The sequence below is a fragment of the Salvelinus fontinalis genome, chromosome 4 (genome assembly GCF_029448725.1).
Source record: "Salvelinus fontinalis isolate EN_2023a chromosome 4, ASM2944872v1, whole genome shotgun sequence".
In the NCBI taxonomy this organism is placed as follows: Eukaryota; Metazoa; Chordata; class Actinopteri; order Salmoniformes; family Salmonidae; genus Salvelinus; species Salvelinus fontinalis.
This window is the reverse complement of record NC_074668.1, coordinates 38,338,139-38,346,137: the sequence shown is the minus strand read 5'-3', so window position 1 is coordinate 38,346,137 and position 7,999 is coordinate 38,338,139. Positions and strand designations below refer to the sequence as shown.

The following is a 7,999-nucleotide window of genomic DNA, read 5'->3' as shown; positions in this document are numbered from 1 at the left end:
CGGTCCACAGTCCGGAACCTCCTGAGACGGTCTACAGTACGGAACATCCTGAGACGGTCTACAGTCCGGAACCTCCTGAGACGGTCCACAGTCCGGAACCTCCTGAGACGGTCCACAGTCCGGAACCTCCTGAGACGGTCCACAAACCGGAACCTCCTGAGAAGGTCCCCAGTCCGGAGCCTCCAGAGATGGTCCCCAGTCCGGAGCCTTCAGCGACGGTCCCCAGTCCGGAGCCTCCAGCGACAATCTGCAGTCCAGAATCTTCAGCGGGGGTTCCCAGTCCAGAGCCTCTGGCGACGATCTGCAGTCCGGAGCCTCCAGTGGTGGGTCCCAGTTCAGAGCCTCCGGCGATGATTCACGGTCCGGTTCCTCCGGCAACGATTCACGGTCCGGAGTCTCCGGCGACGATCCACGGTCCGGTTCCACAGAAGCGGAGGGATCAGCGTTGGGAGTGGGTACTTTGCCCTGCACCGGAGCCTCAGTCCGGAGTCATCCATCATAGATGCCCACCCGGACCCTCCCCTATTGAGTCAGGTTTTGCGGTCGGAGTCCGCACCTTTGAGGGCGGGTATTGTCACGCCCTGACCATAGTAAGCTGTTTATTCTCTGTGTTGGTTGGGGCGTGATAGTGACTTGGGTGGGTCATCTAGGTGTTTTGTATTTCTATGGTGGCCTGATATGGTTCCCAATCAGAGGCAGCTGTTTATTGTTGTCTCTGATTGGGGATCATATTTAGGTAGCCATTTCCCCATGGTTATTTGTGGGCTCTTGTCTATGTTTAGTTGCCTGTCAGCGCCAGTTGTATAGCTTCACTTTTCGTTTAGTTGATTTTGTTGTTTTTGTACTGTGTTCATTTATTAAAAGGAATACTGTATGTACGCCTACCACGCTGCACCTTGGTCCGATTACTATGACGAACGTGACATCCAGAAGGATAGCCATCTCTGCAGCGCTCCACCAATCAGGCCTTCATGGTAGAGTGGCCAGACGGATGCCACCCCTCAGTAAAAGGCACATGACAGCCAACTTGGAGTTTGCCAAAAGGGACCAAAAGGACTCAGACCATGAGAAACAAGATTCTCTGGTCTGGTGAAATCAATATTAAACTCTTTGGCCTGAATGCCAAGCGTCACATCTGGAGGAAACCTGGCACCATCCCTACGGTGAAGCATGGTGGTGGCAGCATCATGCTGTGGGGATGTTTTTCAGCGGCAGGGAGAATCCCTCAATCCTGTCAACTGGGAGACAGGATCGAGGGAAAGATGAATGGAGTACAGAGATGAAAACCTGTTTTACAGAGCGCTCAGGACCTCAGACTGGGGGTGAAGGTTTACCTTCCAACATGACAATGACCCTAAGCACAATGCCAAGACAATGCAGGAGTGGCTTCGGGTCTATGAATGTCCTTGAGTGGCCCAGCCAGAGCCCAGACTTGAACCCAATCAAACATCTCTGGAGAGAGCTGAAAATAGCTGTGCGGCGACACTCCCCATCCAACCTGACAGAGCTTGAGAGGATCTGAAGAGAATAATGGGAGAACTCCCCAAATTCAGGTGTGCCAAGCTTGTAGCGTCATACTCAAGAAGACTCAAAGCTGTCATCACTGCCAAAGGTGCTTCAACAAAGTACTGAGTCAAGAGTATGAATACTTATGTAAACGTGGTATTTCAGTTTTTTATTTCTTATAAATTTGCAAAAAATTCTATCAACCTGTTTTTGCTTTGTCATTATGGGGTATTTAATCCATTTTAGAATAAGGCTGTAATGTAACAAAATGTAGAAAAAGTCAAGATGTCTAAATACTTTCCGAATGCACTGTATATACAGAAAAACATCTAGATCTGATCCATGTTTGGAAACCACATCTGTCGTTGAAGATCCTTACCTCGATCCTTCCATTTGTTATTTGTGGTTTTTTTCCATGTTGTGTCGTGCAGATGTACAAAATAAAAAAAATTCTACCAACTTAGAAGACCCAACAAAATTGATAACTTCAAAGCTATTGAACAACGTCTTACAATACAATGGAACCGACTCATGTTCCCACAACAAAAGACTGTATTTTTCTGAAACACATTTTTTACAGGGACTTAATCAGTGGGTATGAACACCTTCCCCAGGCTTGATGTCTTCTGTAGAGTGTCCATGCGCTCAGGCCTCGCTGCTCCTGTTAAACGCTTTCTTCCTCTTCAAGGTCTTTGGAAGGTGAACGGTAATTGCTGAGGGAGGATTTAGCCCGACGACGGAACAAAGCAGCTCCTTTGTTTTACCAAGGTAACCCACTGGGCACAGACGTCAATTGAACATCTAGTTTTGATTTACATTTGGTTGAGTTGTCAACTAACGTGAATTCATCAAAAAATGTCACGTCATTGGATTTACGTTAAAAGTTGGATGAAAAAATTATGAAAAACCCTTCTGTTGATGACTTTTCTCAAATCCAATCAGTTTTCCACTTTGATTCAATTTCGTCACATTACATTTTTTGGTTGAAATATGTGTGTGTGTGTGTGTGTGTGTGTGTGTGTGTGTGTGTGTGTGTGTGTGTGTGTGTGTGTGTGTGTGTGTGTGTGTGTGTGTGTGTGTATGTGTGTGTGTGTGTAAGTGTGTAAGTGTCCATACGTGTTCATGTTGTGCCACAGTCTCATTAGCAGTAGTGTTACCGCTGTGGTTATGAAATCATAGCGGCAGTATGGGATTTTACAGCTGGACCGCAGAAAGATCGGGCAAACCACGAACCACGTCACCCCTTTTAATGTTCAGATTCTTTCACCCTGACTTTATGATGTAATAGGCTTATCAAGAAACCCCAAACAGGCTGTTTTCCATTGTTTCACTGTCACGTTACAGTGGCACTGTTTGGATGAGATGGACAGGCTTTGGCTGGGGAGACAAAGTGTGTGTGTGTGTGTGTGTGTGTGTGTGTGTGTGTGTGTGTGTGTGTGTGTGTGTGTGTGTGTGTGTGTGTGTGTGTGTGTGTGTGTGTGTGGACGTGTTTAACTATTTTTGTGAAGATCAGAAGTCCCCACAAGAATAGTAAACTGACAAACATTTCACCAACTGGGGACATTTTGTTAGTCCCCACGAGGTCAAATGCTATTTCTAGGGGGTTTAGGGTTAAGGATAGAATTAGTGTTAGGGTTAGAATTATGTTACTAGGGTTAGATTTAGAGTTAGGAGCTATGGTTAGGGTTAAGGTTAGGTTTTTGGGTTAAGGTAAGAATTAGGGTAAGAGTACTGTGTGTGTGTGTGTGTGTGTGTGTGTGTGTGTGTGTGTGTGTGTGTGTGTGTGTGTGTGTGTGTGTGTGTGTGTGTGTGTGTGTGTGTGTGTGTGTGTGTGTGTGTGTGTGTGTGTGTGTGTGAGAGAGAGAGAGAGAGACAGACAGAGTTCAGTTTAGTGTTGAATTATTTATTCTAAACTATTTCTTAGTGAAGATCAGTAGAAAATGACATAGAGGCCTAGTTATTGTTTTTTTTGACCGAGCTTGATTTGAGCAGAAACCTCACCAGCATTGTTTTAGGAGAAGAAAGTTATCAAAGGATCTGGACCAGATTAGGGTTGCCAACTGTTCTCTCTGTGGTTTCCTGTTTTGCTGCAGGAATTCTTTGGGCAAGTGCAAAAGGCACAGAACTGAACAAATCTGACAAGGTTAACCCTTTTATTGTCTATTTTTCAAGTGTCCCACCTTACATGCATATACATTAATCAGCACCTCATCTCTACAGTCTTAGAAAAAAGGGCTCAAAAAGGTTTCTTCGGCTGTATTGTATGTAGATGTTTGAAACTTTTTATATTTAAATCAACAAAATGTGGAATAAGTCAAGGGGTATGAATACTTTCTGAAGGCACTGTATATCTTTCCTTTTTATCCCACTCATCCTTTCCCAATTTCCCCCTCCTCCTCTCGCCCTCCTCTTCTTCAGCCTTCCATCTGAATTGCAAATGGCAGTAGTGCACTACCAGTGTAGCTTCTCAATATCATCAGGCCTGACCCTGTGGATCAGTGGTACTCATTTCGCGGCCCGCAGGCCGCATGCGGCCAGCGAGCCCTTCATTTTCGGCTCGCGGGATTTTCCGATTTTCCATTCATAGTACATAACAATGATACAATTTCAATTCAATGTGTTTAATGCAGGCCTGAATCACTTCGTTGAATATATATATTGTTCCCTAGGCAGCAGATAGATGGCAGTATAGTGCAGCTGTTGAACAGAAAGGCCGAAATAGAACGTTTGCCGAAATAGAAAGCAAGTGCTCAGCTACAGCGACTAGCTAATTTTGCAGTTTGGTCGACATGGATCGATTTATTGTAAAAAAGAAACGTAAATCTATTGACAATGAAAATGAGGGGGAAGAGCTGAAGAACAACGTGACAGCTATGAATGAACAACCACCGTAGAACCAGGAAAATCAGGAAGATGGCGGTGGGGAAATGCAGCTAGCTAACGTAGCTAACGTGGCTAACATCGCTAAGAAAAGGATATGGTCGATTCAAGAAGAACACAGAAAGTTCCAAGAGAAATGGACAGACAAGTATTTTTTTGTACTGCATGATGGGACTAGCTCACTCTGTCTTATTGCCAGAAGGCAGTCAATTGTTTTAAACAACAACATTTGTAGCGACATTTCCAGTCACATCATGCCCACTTTGACAAAACATATCCGCCACAAAGCAACCTCAGAAACAACAAAATAGCGCAACTGAAAGGACAGCTCAAAGGACAACAACAAATGATGGACAGATCTAGCACTGTCGCAGAGAAAACGACAGAGGCAACATATGAGATTGCTTGGATACTCGAGAGAAACAAGAAGGCCTTCACAGATGCGGAGTTTGTCAAATAATGTTTTTTGGCCTCAGCCAAAATATTGTATGATGATTTCACAAACAAGGACGCTATTTTAAAGCAAATTAAGTGATTGCAACTCTCAGACTCGACCATAACCAGACGCATAGAAGACATCGGTGATGACATCGGTAAGCAACTGATTACTGACATATCCATGGTGCCGGGTTTTAGTATTGCGGTTGACGAAAGCACTGATGTAAGTGACATAGCCCAATTATGTGTTTGGGTCCGTTTCTCTCAAAATGAGTCATTCAGAGAATAGCTTTTATGTTTACTGCCCCTTCAGGGACAAACACAAGGATATTCTGTAAGCCCTTGTTACATTTTTTGCTGATAATAATATTGACTGGTGAAATCTGGCATCTGTGTGCACTGACGGCGCCCCAAACATGCGAGGGAAGGAGAAGGGACTCATAGGCCTGATGAGAAAGAGAGAGGATATTCCCAAATTTGTTATGTTTCATTGTATCATTCACCAGGAAGCACTTGAGGCTAAACTCGAAGACTTACTTACAGAATGTGATGCAGCAAGTTGTGCGCGTGGTGAACTTTATTATTGCGAGGGCACTGAATCACTGGCAATCCTGGGAGTTGCTGGAGGAATACCAGACAGCGGCGGCTTGATATTTCACAGTGAGGTGAGATGGCTGTCTCGTGGCAGAGTTTTGGAAAGAGGAGCCAGAGCTGGATGATCCACAGTGGATATTAAAGCTGGCTTTTTTAACTGACATCAGCTGCCACCTGAACACGGTGACTCTCCAACTCCAAGGGAAAGCTAAAACCTGACAGACAGTTTGTTAATTTCCCAAAACTCAGAGCAGTCACCACATCCAACCCAGACATACTGCAACATTTTAGCTATGATGCATTTGTGTGTGTTGGAAAAGTTGAAATTGAAGTTTGAATCAAGATTCAAGGATATCATGGAGTACAAGGAGTTTTTCAACTTCATTGAGAACCCCTTTTATGTGCCAATGTCATCTCTGACCCCAGTCATCACAGCCCTCTACTGACCTTGCTGGAATAGAGAGTGAGATAGTGGAGTTGCAGGCAAATGATACATTGCAAGGTGAACTAAGATCAGCTGTTACCCTCTGTGTCTGAGCCTTGTGTCAGACACAGAGTATCCACTTTTGAAGCAGTGTGTGCAAAATACGACATTTTTTGTCCGCACTTATCCATGTGAAGCAACATTTTCAACAATCAACATTGTGAAACAAAAACAGAGAAACAGACTGACCAATGCACACCTGGATCCATTCTCCATTATTTAGGCTGCAGTAGTTTATGTGTCGGGGGGCTAGGGTCAGTCTGTTATATCTGGAGTATTTCTCCAATCTTATCCGGTGTACTGTGGGAATTGAAGTATGCTCTCTCTAATTCTCTCTCTTTCTTTCTCTCTTTCTCTCTTCCTTTCTTTCTTTCTCTCTCTCGGAGGGCCTGAACCTTAGGACCATGCCTCAGGACTTCCTGGCCTGATGACCCCTTGCTGTCCCCAGTCCACCTGGTCGTGCTGCTGCTCCAGTTTCAACTGTTCTGCCTGCGGCTATGGAACCCTGACCTGTTCACCGGACGTGCTACCTTTCCCAGACCTGCTGTTTTAAACTCTCTAGAGACAACAGGAGCGGTAGAGCTATTTTGAATGATCGGCTATGAAAAGCCAACTGACATTTACTCCTGAGGTGCTGACCTGTTGCACCCTCGACAACCACTGTGATTATTATTATTTGACCCTGCTGGTCATCTATGAACATTTGAAGATCTTGGCCATAATCTCAACCCGGCACAGCCAGAAGAGAACTGGCCACCCCTCATAGCCTGGTTCCTCTCTAGGTTTCTTCCTAGGTTCTGGCCTTTCTAGGGAGTTTTTCCTAGCCACCCTGACTCTACACCTGCATCGCTTGCTGTTTGGGGTTTTAGGCTGGGTTTCTGTACATCACTTTGTGACATCAGCTGATGTAAGAAGGGCTTCATAAATACATTTGATTGATTGGATTTCCTCACAAGGATAGCAACAACAGACTATACATTTTGAATGAATTCAGTCAAGGAGCAGAAGGGACATATTCCCTCATCTAAATACTGAGCTAACCCTTAATATGGGTTTTATACATCTGATGTAGCCTATTTGATGTGTGTATGTATATTTTTGTGATGTGCTGTACATCAAATCAATTGCATGTGCTCTATTGCTCTGAATTTGCTTACAATTGATAATTGAAAATATTGGAAGAAAAAGTACAATAAATTAAAGATCGGTGCGGCCCTCTGAATGATTGTCTCAACCCAAAGTGGCCCCCTTACAAAAAAATGTGAGTAACACTGCTGTGGATTAACAAAAGTGGAGAGGCAGTACAGAGAAACAAGAGATCAATAACTCACGTATCAATTGGGTGTCACACCCTGATCTGTTTCAACTGTCCTTGTGATTGTCTCCACCCCCCTCCAGGTGTCGCCCATCATCCCCCTTATCCCCCGTATATTTAAACAAGTGTTCTCTGTTTGTCCGTTGCCAGTTTGTCTTGTTTGTCAAGTAAACCAGCATTTTTGTTTTCAGCTCCTGCTTTTCCCAGTCTTTCTTTTTCTCTCCCTCCTGGTTTTCACCCTTGCCTGTCCTGACTCTGAGCCCGCCTGCCTGACCACTCTGCCTGCCCCTGAGTCTGCCTGCTGACCTGTAACTTTGCCCCACCTCTGGATTGTTGACCTCTGCCTACCCTGACCCTGAGCCTGCCTGTCGTCTGGTACCGTTGCCCCTCTCTGCTTTCCTGACCCCTGCCTGCCTTGACCTGTCTATTGCCTACCCATGTTGGAAGATTAAACCATTGTCAATTCGATGCGTATGCTTTTGGGTCTTACCTTGAGTCCTGATATTGGGTTGTCTTAACCTGCTTTTGATTCAGACATTTCTGAATGAGGGGACTCTTTATGCAAATAAGTTGCAAATAAGAAGATGCATATTGTCCTAAACATGAAATACAGTTCAGTTGGCCTAAAAGCAGGTCAAACGGCCTAAATATTGTTAAGCTCTTTCAATATGGAAGTAATTTGTTTCTGTATTTCGTCTCTTCTCTTTCTTTTCCCTCTCTCTGGTCATTACAGTATATAGGGATGCCTGTATGTCAAAACTTGCCAGGTAAATGTAAAGGGG

General features: G+C 44.6%; 1 long non-coding RNA gene across 2 annotated transcripts; it reads left to right on the top strand.

Moving 5' to 3' along the window:
- The first annotated feature begins 4,097 nt into the window (after nucleotides 1-4,097).
- Nucleotides 4,098-7,685, top strand: LOC129853730 (uncharacterized). Of its 2 annotated transcripts, none has more exons than XR_008759173.1 (2): nucleotides 4,098-4,979; nucleotides 6,303-7,685. It is a non-coding gene; the product is annotated as an uncharacterized LOC129853730 (long non-coding RNA). The 2 variants fall into 2 exon arrangements; XR_008759174.1 differs by having other exon boundaries at nucleotides 6,289-7,685.
- The last annotated feature ends 314 nt before the right edge of the window (nucleotides 7,686-7,999 follow it).